The sequence below is a fragment of the Phyllobates terribilis genome, unplaced genomic scaffold (assembly GCF_046119375.1).
Source record: "Phyllobates terribilis strain yellow unplaced genomic scaffold, ASM4611937v1 Scaffold_1__5_contigs__length_1240528914, whole genome shotgun sequence".
NCBI lineage: Eukaryota > Metazoa > Chordata > Amphibia > Anura > Dendrobatidae > Phyllobates > Phyllobates terribilis.
In genome coordinates, this window is record NW_027362761.1 from 177,057,414 (window position 1) to 177,071,515 (window position 14,102).

A 14,102-nucleotide genomic window follows, 5' to 3' on the forward strand; every position below is an offset into this window, starting at 1 on the left:
GCTTCCCTATATTGTTGTGTCCAACCAGGTACAAATAGGCAGCTGGTGGTTGGGGGCAGCCCGTTCCTGCCTGCTGTACCTGGCTGGACACAAATATAGTGCGAAGCCCCACGTCAATTTTTTTTTAAATCATTTCAGGAAATTCATGAAATAATTAAAAAAAATTGATGTGGGGCTTCGCCCTATATTTGTGTCCAGTCAGGTACAGCAGGCAGGAACGGGCTGCCCCCAACCACCAGCTGCCTATTTGTACCTAGCCGGACACAACAATATAGATAAGCCCTTTTTTTCTTAATTATTCCATGAATTTCATGAATTTAAAAAAAAAAAAAACGTGGAGCTTCGCCCTATTTTTGTGTCCAGCCAGGTACAACTAGGCAGCTGGGGGATGGAATCAAGCTTTCTGCCCCCCCCCCGCTGAAAATTGCAGTCCGCGGCCGCCCCGGAAAATGACGCGTTCATAGAAGCTGGATGCTGTACCTGGCTGGCATACAAAAATATGGCGAAGCCCACGTCAAAAGTTTTGGGAAAAATTTATTAAAAAATAAATAATAATTTAGGGACTGCATCTTTATTAAGTCCTCAAATGTCATTTAGTGTTAAAATAAAGGATTTATTTAAAAAAAAAATGGCGTGGGATCCCCCATAATTTTAGTCTCTAGCGGAGGTTAAGCAGACGGCTGGGGCAGATGTTTGAAGCCTGGGAAGGGGGTAAAACCCACGGAGCTTCCCAGGCTACTAATATCAGCCCCCAGCTGAATACCTAGCCTTTACTAGCTATTAAAATGGGGGACCCCCCCAAAAAAAATGACGTGGGGTCCCCCCTATTTTAATAGCTAGCAAAGGCTAGGCAGACAGCTGGGGGCTGATATTAATAGCTCAGGAAGGGTGCCATGAATATTGGCCCCCTCCCAGGCTAGAAACACCAGCCGTCAGCCGCCCCAGAAATGGCGCATCCATAGGATGCGCCAATTCTGGCACTTAGCCTCGCTCTTCCACGCTGCCCTGGTGCGGTGGCAGGGGGTAATAGTGGTGGGGTTCATGTCAGCGCCAGCTGCCATGAAGCCCAGGTTAGTAATGATGGGCGTCTATAAGACACCCCCATTACTAACCTACAAAGTGTTAAAAAGAAAAAACACACTACACCCAGAAAAAAATAATTTATTTGAAATAAAACACCATTTTATTTAATTCTTAGTTTACTAAAAAAAAATAGTTACCTGTCCACGTTCCTGCGCTGATCTCCCATGCACAGCTGTCACATCTGGAGATGGTGACAGCTGTGCATGGCTGCTGTAAGCTCACGCTGCCGGGAACACGTCCGCTCCCGGCAGCGGGAGCCACTGACTGAGGTTACCGGAGTGCATTCAGGCAGCGCAGCTCCGGAGACCTCCTTTACGGCAGTGCTGTACCGTGGGAATTTCTCACGATACAGCAGTGCCGTAAAGGAGCTAACCGGAGCAGCGCTGCCTGAACTCCGGTGAACCCTTACGGCCCCGTCATTCTAGCGGCGGCAGCGGTTCAGAGCGGTCACATTCTATGTGGCTGCTCTGAACTGGAGATCTTCGTGGGACACTCGTGGACTGCTACGGAGGGGTAAGGATAAGGTTGTGGTTTATTATTTTATATTTTATTACAGGAGATCGATGGCTTCGGGGAATTAGGTGTCTAGGTGAGTATAGGTGTAGTTTTTTATTTTTTACTTTATTTTAGGTGGCGATCGGCGGGGACAGGTAATGTATAAACTAATTTCTTTTAGGTAACCACTGGCCACCAATGACATGTATCTAACATTTATTGGGGACACAGTAGGGCAATTTATATAGCAGGATCAGGCTGATGGGAACTACTGCTCCCATCGAGCTGATCCTGCTGGCACGAGTGGACGGGGGACAGACATAGGCCGATGGGAGTAGTAGTGTCACATCGGCCTATGTCTGCCTGCACGCACAGACACCCCGCACACACACACACCCCGCACACACACACACCCCGCGCACACACACCCCGCACACACACTAATCATGACGGGCTGATGGTCTGGGAGGTGAGGCTGACCTGTGCGGCCGTGGGAAAGTTGATGTGAGTTCATGCAGTCAAGCATGAACTCACATGAACCCTCTGAGGGCACCGCGGCTACTTCAAATGAACAGCTGATCGGCATCACCTGATACCTCAGCTGTTCATTTGAAATAACCGGCGGGAAAGCGCAGCACAGAACGGGAAAGCCGGCGGTGAAGTCTTTTCACTGCCGGCTTCCCCGCCCGGGTCCTTCGCTCCTTGGTGCTGCGCTCCCCGCCCGGTCCTAATTTACGATTGGGATTGGAGGTGGCGAGGGGAGCGGAGGATCGGGGTGGGAGGCTGCGGGGAAGCAGTATGGGGCTGTGTGATTGTTTAAAAGCCGGCGGCTTTTTACCGCCCGCCGGCTTTTAAACAATCAGGAGAATTCTCCCACGCTGGGATGGCATTCTGATGACAGGCTGGATCGCAGCTGAGCGCTGCCATCCAGCTTGTCATCCTTCACAGACACTGCAGAGCGCAGGCATTATGGGAACTTCCGATTCCGGTATTCGATATTATAAAAGTATCGGAATTAAGTATCGGAATTCCGATACAGTGAATATCTGCCGATACCCGATATTTCAGTATCGGAATGCTCAACACTACTCTTCACTGAAAAACAAGTCACACACTTACTTTCGTTCGCACTTACGCTCCGGACACACGCTGCTCGTTCACACTCGCAAACTAAGAGATTTAAAGAGTTTTTTTTTTTTTCCTTTTCCAGCAATGTACCCTTCACCTCAATGCACTTCCAAAAGTAATACTATGTATCATATTTAGGTGATCCTTGTCTTTGCATACTCTCTTTTTTCCCTTGTTTTTTATGACCTATTATAAGTCAAAAGAGGGACATTTTACCAGATATGGAACTGCAGGGAAATTGAACACTTGTTTCCAAGTTCCCCCATAAATAAAAAATCTTCACGGTAGATCTCAGGTGTAGATACCAAATTGTCAATTTATTTTGGGGAAACCCTTCTAGCAAACGTGAATTGTTTAAAGTGGATAACCTCTTCAGGGCCAGTTTATAGTAATTTAACTGAATGTGTTAATTAGTCTTCATACTCTGCTTCAAATAGTTCTGCCCACGTTACCGTACATGCGTGCAGTATTATTTAGGTGAATTTATATACTAAGGTTAGGTAGACATTGCCCACTGTCAGGCACACACCCTCAGGAGGTATGCATCTAATGGTGGGCACAGTCATGAAGGATGCATTGCTTAGGCATCCATCCATTATAAAGACCCACTGTAAAAAAAAGTATATAATATAGTATACATTTCATTGCAGTAGACCTCTGTAAAGGAAAGTCTACTGTGCCCTGTCCTATAAAGTTAAACAATTGGTATGCAGGTGGATACCTGCATTGCAAATGCCAAAAAAACACACTTTAGGCTTCGGTGAATGGGGGCCTATGACAACCTTACCGTAGACCCCCGGAAAATCTCTAAACGTATACTATAGATTAAGTGTATAGACACAGTGTGCACCTGGCCTCACATATTTCAAGTCTAAATAATCTATGGCAGTAAAATAATTTTTCAGTGAAAAATGGCCAGACCTCGGAGTAGCACATCAATCAAACATGTCAGCATTGCCTTCAGCTTTAGTACATCAATAAGGATAACTGCATTTCTTCAAGGTTCTTGGCATGTGGGCACCTACTTCTAACCCAGTGGTAAAACAAACAAAGGCATTTCAATAAATACTTAATAGAAATGGATGAAATATAAATGCAGCTGAATTAAAAATGAACTTCCCTTGCTTCTATGTATCTATATATATTTAATATTCAAAAGTAAGGCATGCCTGTTTTATACAGGAAGTTCTTAAAATCAGCATCAAAGCTTCAAACTTTTCCTAAAAAAATGATGAAGTATATATGAATACTGCACATAAATTATATATGATAAAATTACACATACATATAGGACAGCATACATCTGTATACATATGGGACAGTAACAAGGTGTGAATGTTGCACTCGCTGTCCGCCTGAGGAAAAGGATAGACTAGCACCCAAATACGAAACAACATTGATCAGACTATCATGTATGTCTATAACACTGGGGATCCAAGAAGCCACATGGATTTTGTGCTTTCAAAAAATCAAATCCCAATACATAATGAATGAACGTTAATCAGATATCCACATGCATCTGGAAAGAGACATACTGTAATATTCCAAGACCACCGAATATAGCTACGTGGATGCGATTGAAAAAACTAGCCATCGTAACTGCAGTATCTCAACTCAAATCATTTCTATAGCTCATTCCGTTTGGAAATTTGGTATTCAGTCTTAAGATTCAGAAGGCTTCTCGCAGAGCAAGTTGTCTCTGCCAGTTGCCTCCTCTGGACGGAAGTGTCACTTTCTTGATACCATAAAACGAGAAATGTGACATGTCACCTTTGTGTATGGTGGTAAAGTGTTTTACTGCTCCAGAATATGCGCCATTGTTGGCTACATGTTCTGCAGTGCGTTTCTTTAGCTTGCACATGTAACACATACTGCATGAGTGACACTCAATGCAGTCTACCACATGGTGTGAATCGCAGTTTATGAATGATCTAAAAGTGTGACTCACACCAAGTGGCAATGGAAAAGATTGTTTTTTGTCTGCTGCGTAGATGCAAACATTGCATCTGCCACCGGAGCACTTGTAGAACCCTTTGCTCATGTGCCAGAAACACGTCAGCTTTTAATCTATCACTGGATTCCATGTTTTTAAATGGATTTTTGAATAAAGTTTGAGAAAATGTATTTTATATCGTGGATTGGATGTGCCAAATTCTTCCTTTTTCCACTGATTTTTGGCTATGCTCCCCCAGCAGGACTGGCACCCGCCAGACAGACCACAATCGGAATCATTGGACTGCACAGCATGGTGAGCTCTTATTTTTTATACTAGGTAATTTCGTCTTACTGTCAGTGCTCTTGTACATAGGAAAGTAGGTGCATGAAGCCTTCTGTATATGGAAGAGGTCCTGGTGAAGCCGTCTATAATACATCCTAGTACACGAGTCTTAACTCTATTTAATAGCACAGTCCAAATAGCATTCATACATCATTCTCTACAATATCTAATCATAATTCTGCATATTACCTAGGAAAATAAGATAAAGATTCTCTGACTGCACAACTTTTTGATTTGTTTGTACTTAATTATAAATAGCACATATAAGGGGGAACCTTAAAGGGGTGTTTCGAAACTAACACTGATTTAATCATAAATGCGTATCTATTTGATATAATAATCTAATTTCTTTTCTAATATACGTTTATTAAAAATTTCCTACCATTCCCTCTTTATCTAACTACTTTATTTTTTTTCAGCAAATTTTCTGTTGTTGACATTTCATTTGAGAATACCCAATGCATGCCTGAATACTCAAATGAGATGTCATCGGGGTGGGGGGGGGCAGATGATGCGGTCACCAAAACAGACATCACTTTTGGGGACATGGCTGGACTCAACTTTTCCTGTCCGCCAGGTTATCTCCTTACAATATGCACTGACAGTGCACTCTCTCACCGGCTCGTCACTTCTCATTAGAGCTGATGAAGGAGCGCATTGTCACTGTGCAATAAAAAGAATATAGCACAGTGACAAGATCCTACTGAGCATATGTCAGAATTGACAACTGACGCATGGTCAGAAGAGCAGGGACTAGTCCAGCCCCTGAAACGGATGTCACTGATGATGCTTTGTTTCAGCATGGGGACAGAGGGTGCTGCAGTGATCAGAGCCTCTGCCCCTTGATGATGTCTCATTTGAATATTCCAGCATGCACTGGGGATTCTAGAATGAAATGTCATCAAACAGGAAGTTGGTAAAAAAAAAGTGGTTAGATAGAGTAGACAGTGAATAGAATGGGTCTTTTAAATTAAAGTATATTACAAAAGCAAATAGAATGTTACATTAATTAGATAGACATTTAGGATTAAATAAGTGTTAGTTTTGGAGCATTCCTTTAACCCCTCAATGACCACCATTATGTATTTTATTGACCTGAGATATAAGAGAATAGCATTCCCCAAAAGGTGAAAAAGGAGCAGCTGACAACTGTACACTATAGATGACACCCTGCTGCATCAGCCACAACAGGGCCATTTAACCCTCTAGATGCTGCTATCATTAATGACAACGGCATTTGGATGTTTAATAGTGTTGAGCGAGCATGCTCGACACTGCTCGGTACTCGCCCGAGCATCTCGCTACTCGGGATGTTCGGCGAGCACCGAGCATTTCCGGGTTACTCGGGCGGGAGCTCGGGTCTCCGCCCTGCATGTTTGGCGCTCTTTACAGAGCCAATGAACATCCAGGGATTGCCAGTCACTGTAATGACGCAGCCATGTTGGTTGTGGGCATTACAGTGATTGGCTGGCTGCACAGCGTCACCTCGAGTATTGAAAACCGGGTGCCGCCATCTTGGACACAGTCGCTCCGGATCAGACGGTGTAGGGAGAGGGCTGCTGAGCTAGGGAGAGATTTATACTGCGAAATAGGTAGTGTAGGATCTCTAAAGCCTGCAAAATCAAACAAACAGTCCTTCTCAGGACTAATATGCATCCCAGATATCAGGCAGGCAGGCTGTATAGGAGACGCAGTGGTTATACCAGCAAACACTGCATTACAGTTCTGTGTGCTGCTTCTCAAATTGCTAGACTTAGCCCCAGGTCTCAGGGGCCAGGAAAAATCCTTTTTTTTTCATCTAAATCCTCTTTTTTTTTTTTTCCTCAGTCAGACTGTACAAATACCCGTCTTATTAACCTTTTGGTATTACCCCCCCCCCAAAAAAAAAAAATTGAGTGTGTCTGTGAGTGTTCAGACACAAATATATCTGTTTAAAAGAGTCTGCTTTCGGCCACATAACTAGAACTGTGGCAGTCCCACGGTTCAAATCTCTGTATTATCCACTTTTTTGTCTTTTTTCCATAAAAAAAACAGTTTGAGTGTCTAGCTGACTGTTCAGACACAAATATATCTGTTTAAAAGATTCTGGTGTAGGCCAGAGAACTAGAACTGTGGTTTTCCTCTTCCACAGTTTAAATCTGGGTGTAATCCACCTTTTTGCCTTTTTTCTATAAAAAAAAAACAGTTTGAGTGTCTCGCTGACTGTTCAGACACAAATATATCTGTTTAAAAGATTCTGCTGTAGGCCAGAGAACTAGAACTGTGGTTTTTCTCTTCCACGGTTCTAATCTCCTTTTTATTACCCTTTTGCCATTGATAGTGCGAGTGTAAGCTATTTTACTTCATTTACAATGGGCAAGGCGCGTGGCAAGTGACGTGGAACTGGACATTCTGGTGATGGTGCGTGCAGAGGACAGGGCTGTGGCCAAGGTGAAAATGTGCCACAACCAACAGCCACATCCTCTCGCTCCCAGTTCTTGACCGAATTACTAGGGAAGCACACAACAGCACTACTATTGCGAACTGATCAGTGTGTACAGGTTATTAATTGGATAGCAGATAATATTTCCAGTCACCTGGGCACCACCACCTCCGGTCTGTCTTCCACACGGTAAAGTCTTAGTAGCCGTGAGTCTCGACTGCATACTCCTCCTCACCCTGATGCTCCTTCCTCCCACCATACCAAGTGTCGTCAGACAGCTACTGATCCCACACTTGGACACTCTGAAGAGCTGTTCACTGGTCCATTTCCATATTTGTGCCTCTCGCCTGCTCCGCTTGAAGTGGTGGAAGAGGAGATGCCATGTAGCGAAGGCCAAATATTTGAACAGCCACGGCAACAGGAAGGCGACGGTGGCAATTTGTCACAAGAGGTGGACGATGACGAGACACAATTGCCACGAAGTGAGGAGGAGGAGGTGGTGGATGATCTAGTAACTGACCCAACGTGGCAGGAGGACACGCAGAGCGAGGCCAGCAGCACACAGGGGGAGGGAGGCAGAGTACCCCAACAGGCAGGAAGTAGCAGTGTGGTGGCCACAGAAAGAAGGCGGGCAACCGTTCCCCGTAACACCAACACGAGGGACGTTGCCAGTACAACCGGTAGGTCTTCCAGAGTCTGGAATTTTTTTAAAGACTCTGCTGATAACCCCAAAAAAGCCATTTGTACCACCTGCCGTGCCAGCATCAGCAGGGGTGACAAAACTACCAGCCTGACCACGACCAGCATGATCAGGCACATGGCAGCAAAGCACCCGACTTTGTGGGGCGAACCCCAGGGTCCACGACCAGTGTCAGCGGGTGTCACCACTGCTTCTTCCGCTGTTGTGCGTGTAAGAGAACCCCCTGTTGTGCGTGCAAGGCAATCCCCTGTCCATACTGCATGCAAAGATGCCCCCTCCTCTCAGTCTTCACTTGTTATGGCAGTTTCTCAAGTAACAGCATCAACGTCCACGTCCACGTCCCACCACAGCGTTCAATTGTCCATATCCCAGACCTTTGAATGAAAGCGCAAATTCGCAGCCAACGCCCCACAGGCCACAGTCCTAAATTTGCACATTTCACGACTGCTTGCATTGGAAATGCTGCCTTTTAAGCTGGTGGAGACGGAATCCTTCCGCAACCTTATGGCGGTGGCCGTCCCTCGGTACTTGGTCCCCAGCCGACACTATTTTGCCCGGTGTGCCATCCCCGCACTACACAAGCACGTGTCCCAAAACATCTGCTGTGCCCTCAACAACGCAGTTACTGGGAGAGTCCACCTGACAATGGACACGTGGACAAGTGCTTGTGGCCAGGGACGGTACATCTCCCTGATGGCACACTGGGTAAACATAGTGGAAGCCGGGACCCAGTCGGACCTTGGAACGGAACACATCCTCCCCACACCGAGGATTGCGGGCCCTATGTCAGTCAGAGTTGCTCCCACAGTGTACAGCTCCTGCGCATCACCTTCCTCCTCCTCCTCATGTTCAGCCTCCATCTCAGATATCACCACATCAGTTACAAGCTGGAAGCACTGCAGTACTGCCTCAGCCAAGCGGCAACAGGCTGTGCTGAAATTCATAAGCTTAGGTGATAAACCTCACACTGCTTGTGAGTTGTGGATAGCTGTGAAAGAGCAGGCAGATCTGTGGCTGAGACCGCTGAACCTACATCCAGGCATGGTCGTGTGTGACAACGGCCGTAACCTGGTGGCGGCTCTGAGGCGAGATCACACACATACCATGCCTGGCTCATGTGCTTAACCTCGTGGTTCAGCGGTTTCTTAAATCGTACCCCGAGTTGCCAGATCTGCTCGTCAGATTACGCCGCCTGTCAGCTCATTTTCGGAAGTCAGCTACAGCTTCCGCCGCCCTTGCTGTGTTGCAGCAGCATTTGCAGCTTCCGGCACACTGACTGGTGTGTGATGTCCCCACACGTTGGAACTCTACCCTCCACATGTTGCAAAGGATTTGTGAGCAGAAGAGAGCAGTTGTGGAATACCAGCTGCAACAAGGCCGTCGATATTCAGGTCAGACTCAGCACATAAGACCTCAGGAGTGGACCTGGATGTCTGACATATGTACCATCCTGACAAACTTTGAGGAGTCCACCAAGATGGTGAGTGGCGATGACGCCATCATTAGCGTCAGCATCCCACTTGTCTGTCTTTTGCTACGCTCTCTGGAGAGAATTAAAGAGGAGGCATTGCAGCCAGAGTATGATGAGATGGATCAAGAAGCCATAGCGGGCGATTACACACAGCCCAGCCTCATCTCATCCCAACGTGCATTGGGGGACAATGAGGGAGAGGAGGAGGATGAACAGGAGCTGGTATCATGCGCTGTAGACGGTAGTACCTGTACAACTGTCATACAGTCGGTTCAGCGTGGGTGGCCTGAGGACAGGGGGGAGGAGGAGGAGGAGGAGGAGAGCATGGTCAGTCGTCATCTTGGTGAGGACACGGAAGTCTTGCCCGTTACCAGTCTGGAACGCATGGCTGACTTTATGTTACGCTGCCTTAACCGTGACCCTCGCAACGTCAAAATGTTGGGTGACAGTCATTACTGGTTGGTGACACTTTTAGACCCCTGCTACAAGGAGAACTTTCACTCTCTTATTCCTGAGGTGGAGAGGTCTACAAAAATGTGGCAGTACCAGAAGGCCCTTGCTGCAGAACTGTTAAAAAAATTCCCATCTGAACACGCTAGCGGCAGAGGTCACAGTTTGTTGCCCAACCAAGGCGTACAGGCGAGAGAGACGCAACTCCAATCCAGCAGAGGCAGGGGAACACTGTCAACGTTCTGGGACAGTTTTCTGAGACCCGCCCATCTTACAGGCCCTGAGGCGCAGGGTACTCTCACAAGAAATGGAAAGTTTCAAAAGATCGTGAGGGAGTACCTTGCCGACCGTACCAGCATCCTCCGTGATTCCTCTGTGCTTTTTAATTATTGGGTATCCAAGCTGGACACTTGGAATGAACTCGCTCTGTACGCCTTGGAGGTCATGGCCTGCCCTGCCACTAGCGTGTTATCGGAGCGTGTTTTTAGTGCCGTTGGGGGAATTATAACTGATAATCGCACTCGCCTGTCAACTGACAATGCTGACAAGCTGACCCTTATCAAAATGAACAAGGGCTGGATTGGGCCAGACTTCTCATCACCACCAAATGACAGCAGAGTAACATAAAGTCAAATCCACTGTGTTATTTCAGGAGGTGTATTCCCATGCACCGCTTCACACCCACACATGGGTATACGCTTCCTCATTTCGGCTGTTTTTTGCTCTTCTCCTTATCCTCAGCCTCCACAACCACTATACCACCAGGGTGACCGTGGTCCGTGTTGCCAGCATTGCAAGTTCCTCCGTCCTAATTTTTGGCAGCTTTTGCTTGGAAGGCATAGGCAAAGACTATGGGAGACCCACTCCCCAATAATGGGAATAATGTTTTTAATATGCTGTACTGCATGGCTCTTGTAAGGGGCATTGCAAGCTCCTCCGTCATAATTTTTGGCAGCTTTTGCTTGGAAGGCATAGGCAAAGATTATGGGAGACGCACTTCCCAATAATGGGAATAATGTTTTTAATATGCTGTACTGCATGGCTCTTGTAAGGGGCATTGCAAGTTCCTCCGTCCTAATTTTAAAATTAAAACCGTCTTGTTAAGCTACTGTGACCTCCACGTCTCTTCCAAGGGTCATTGATATTGTCTTTTTATTCCACTGGGACCTCCACGTCTCTTCAAAGGGGCATTGATATTGTCTTTTTATTCCACTGTGACCTCCACGTCTCTTCCAAGGGACATTAAAACCGTCTTGTTAAGCTACTGTGACATCCAAGGGGCATTAAAACCTGCCTTGTTAAACCACTCTGAACTCCACAGCTCTTCCAAGGGGCATAAAAACCGTCTTGTTAAGCTATTGTGATCTCCACGTCTTTTCCAAGGGGCATTAAAACCGTCTTGTTAAACCACTCTGAACTCCACGTCTCTTCCAAGGGGCATTAGAATCGTCTTGTTAAGCTACTAAGACCTCCACGTCTCTTCCAAGGGTCATTGATATTGTCTTTTTATTCCACTGGGACCTCCACCACTCTTACAAGGGGCATTGATATTGTCTTTTTATTCCATTGTGACCTCCAACACTCTTCCAAGGGGCATTGATATTGTCTTTTTATTCCACTGGGAGCTCCACCACTCTTCTAAGGGTCATTGATATTGTCTTTTTATTCCACTGGGACCTCCAAGTCTCTTTCAAGGGGCATTAAAACCGTATTGTTAAGCTACTGTGACCTCCACGTCTCTTCCAAGGGGCATTAAAAGAGTCTTGTTAAACCACTCTGAACTCCACGTCTCTTCCAAGGGGCATTAAAATCGTCTTGTTAAGCTACTGTGACCTCCACGTCGCTTCCAAAAGGCATTGATATTGTCTTTTTATTCCACTGGGACCTCCACCACTTTTCCAAGGGGCATTGATATTGTATTTTTATTCCACTGGGAGCTCCACGTCTCTTCCAAGGGGCAATAAAAACTGTCTTGTTAAACCAATCTGAACTCCACAGCTCTTCCAAGGGGCATTAAAACCATCTTGTTAAGCTACTGTGACCTCCACGTCTCTTCCAAGGGGCATTAAAACCGTCTTATTAAACTTCTCTGAGCTCCACGTCTCTTCCAAGGAGCAATAAAATCGTCTTGTTAAGCTACTGTGACCTCCACGTCTCTTCCAAGGGTCCTTGATATTCTCTTTTTATTCCACTGGGACCTCCACCACTCTTCCAAGGGGCATTGATATTGTCTTTTTATTCCACTGGGACCTTCACGTCTCTTCCAAGGGGCATTAAAACCGTCTTGTTAAACCACTCTGAACTCCACAGCTCTTCCAAGGGGCATTAAAACCGTCTTGTTAAGCTACTGTGATCTCCACGTCTCTTCCAAGGGGCATTAAAACCGTCTTGTTAAACCACTCTGAACTCCACGTCTCTTCCAAAGGGCATTAAAACCATCTTGTTAAGCTACTGCAACCTCCACGTCTCTTCCAAGGGTCATTGATATTGTCTTTTTATTCCACTGGGACCTCCACCACTCTTCCAAGGGGCATTGATATTATCTTTTTATTCCACTACGACCTCCACCACTCTTCCAAAGGGTATTGATATTGTCTTTTTATTCCACTGTAACCTCCACCACTCTTCCAATGGGCATTGATATAGTCTTTTTATTCCACTGGAACCTCCACCACTCTTCCAAGGGGCATTGATATTGTCTTTTTATTCCACTGCGACCTCCATCACTCTTCCAAGGGGCATTGATATTGTCTTTTTTTTCCACTGTAACCTCCACCACTCTTCCAAGGGGCATTGATATTGTCTTTTTATTCCACTGTGACCTCCACCACTCTTCCAAGGGGCATTGATATAGTCTTTTTATTCCACTGGAACCTCCACCACTTTTCCAAGGGGCATTGATATTGTCTTTTTATTGCACTGGGACCTCCACCACTCTTCCAAGGGGCATTGATATTGTCTTTTTATTCCACTGGGACCTCCACGTCTCTTCCAAGGGGCATTAAAACCATCTTGTTAAACCACTCTGAACTCCACGCCTCTTCCAAGGAGCATTAAAACCATCTTGTTAAGCTACTGTGACCTCCACATCTCTTCCAAGGGGCATTAAAACCATCGTGTTAAACCGCTCTGAATTCCACAGCTCTTCCAAGGGGCATTGAAATGTTGTTTTTAATTACCTCTAACCTCCATGACTCTTCCAACGGGCATTGCATTTCCTCCTAATTTTAGTAAGCTTTTGCTTTTCAATGCATAGGCGAACACTAAGGGAGACCCACTCCCCAATAATGGGTAGAAGATTTTTAGTACGCTGTAATCTACGTCTGTTTCAAGGGGCATTGCAGTTCCTCATAATTTTTGGAAAGCCTTCCATTCACTGCTTAGGCCAACAGTGTACAGGAGACCCAGTTGCTATAAATGGAAAAAACGGTTTAGTTAAGGCCCTCTGACCTCCATGTCACTTCCAAGGGGCATTGGAGTGCCTCGAAATTTTTGGTAGACATTGCACTCACTGTATGCCCTATAACTGTGTAGCCGAACCGCTCCTTTTGGTACAGAAACATATCCTACAAGACATGTGTGGTTGACTGGCCTGATATTGATGTGAATGGTCCCTGTTCCTCCTGCTCTTTCTCCTTTGCCACCACCTCATCCATCATTCATCACCTGAAGCTTTGTTTTAACGGGAGTCATAGAACTGGGATAGTAGCAGGAAAACATCCAGCAATTCTCCGAGGAGGTAGGATAGGCGCCAAAACGCTGACCACCTCAGGCCTAGCCACTACTACATACATGCGCTTGCATTCCAAGGAACAGAAAGCTAAGGAGATGGATGGCCTCATGATCATGAATAATTTACTCGTTGTGTAGGAGGCCGACCACTGCTGCTGTCTACCTTCTGAACTTTGTGTTGAAGCCTGATTGACCCAGGATCCGCAATCCTCTATGTCTGGAGGACGTGTTGCATCCCAGTGTCCAACTTTGTCCCGGCTTCCACAATATTAACCCAGTGTGAAGGCGTCAGTGAGATGGACCATCCATGGCCACATTCACTTGTCCACGCGTTTGTGGTTAG

At 46.0% G+C, this 14,102-nt stretch overlaps 1 protein-coding gene across 2 annotated transcripts in view; it reads right to left on the reverse strand.

The window, feature by feature from the left end:
* Positions 1-14,102, reverse strand: part of TRPM3 (transient receptor potential cation channel subfamily M member 3) — a 717,940-nt gene that overhangs the window by 422,697 nt on the left and 281,141 nt on the right. The window lies entirely within an intron of this gene.